Here is a 1,652-nt window from a genome sequence, read left to right as displayed (position 1 = left end):
AGGTCAGCAGTTCGAAACTACCAGCTGTTCCACGGGAGAAAGATGAGGCTTTCTGCTCCCATAAAGATTTACAGCCTTGGAAACCCTGTACTGGGTCACTATGAGTCACAAGCAATTCAACTGCACATAACCACCAACCACCAAATTTTTTATAATTGGAATAATGAATGAGGAAGACCATAGAAAAATCCATGCATTTGGATTATGGTGTTGGCGAAGATTACTCAAAGTACCATGGACTGCCAGAAGAACAAACAAATCTATGGAGAATGCTCCTTGGAAGTCAAGATGGTGAGACTTTATCTATCATATGTCAGACATGTTACTAGGAGGAGGAGAAGAACATAATGCTTGGTAAAGTGGAGGGTCAGAGAAAAAGAGGAAGATTCCCAATGAGATGGATTGATACAGTGGCAGTTAACAATGGATTCAAATGTACCAATTGTGAGGATGTCAAAGGACCTGGCAGTTTTTCATCCATAGGGTCTCTATGAGTCAGAACTAAGTTAAAGGCACTTAACAAGAACAACCTAAGAGTATATGTAGTATTTTGTCATATCCTTTTGAGTATGGATCTTAAAAGTTTTAACTTATTTTTGTTAATTTAATACTATATTAATATTGCATTATGTTCATGTCTAACTTGATGTTTTTTTCCATCTTGTTTTCTCCATATTGGCTTCATCATAACCAAACAAAAACCCACACACTAAAGTCCTTAGTTTTTGACTAAAGCACTAGATTAAATTTCTTTGATTTTATTTTCTGAGCTTTGAGGTCCACTTAACTTTTAGCAATTCCTAATTTTCTGTTGTCATTTTTTTTTCCTGTTGTGGCACTATGGGTTAATGCACCAGACTGAAAAGCCATTTGAACTGCAAGGTCGATGGTTCAAGCTCACCAGTAGCTCCTCAGAAACACTATACAGGGTCGCTATGGATCGGAACCGACTTGACAGCACTTAACAACAACAGCAAAGATACTTAAAGTGGTTGTCCTATGGCGCTACACCAAGACTACCTTAAACACTTTATTATTGTTGTTAAGTGTCATAGCAACTTTACATAGGGTATAGGGTTTCTGAGGAGTGGCTGGTGAATTTGAAGCCCTGACCTAGCAGTTCAAACCAACATTGCAGTCCAGCGCATTAACCCACAGCACCCACACCAGGATTCTGGTTTTAACATATTAGATCTTTTTTTTTTTTTTTAAAGCAGATTTATCTTTTTGATTTATTCATGGTTGCTTCCATGTGATTATGAATCCAAGCAAAATAAAGTCTTTGACAACTTCAGTCTTTTCTCCATTTGTCATGCTCTTATTTATTTGTTCAGTTGTGACAGTTTTTTGTTTTCTTTACACTGAGGTGCAACTCACACTGAAGCCTGTGGTCTTTGATCTTCATCAGTTAAGTCATTTAAGTTGACTTGCTTCCAGCAAAGACTCATTTAACATCTACATATCACAAGTTGTTAATGAGTCTTCCTCCAATCTTGATGTCACCTTATTGTTCATATAATACAGTTTCTCTGATTATTTGCTCAGCATACAGATTATGTAAAGATGTATGCCAGGGTGAAAGAATACAAACCTAGCATACACCTTTCCTGATTTTAAAACATACAGTATTCCCTTGTTTTATACATACAACT

Source organism: Chrysochloris asiatica, unplaced genomic scaffold (genome assembly GCF_000296735.1).
Source record: "Chrysochloris asiatica unplaced genomic scaffold, ChrAsi1.0 scaffold00064, whole genome shotgun sequence".
In the NCBI taxonomy this organism is placed as follows: domain Eukaryota; kingdom Metazoa; phylum Chordata; class Mammalia; order Afrosoricida; family Chrysochloridae; genus Chrysochloris; species Chrysochloris asiatica.
This window is presented reverse-complemented; position numbering follows the sequence as displayed.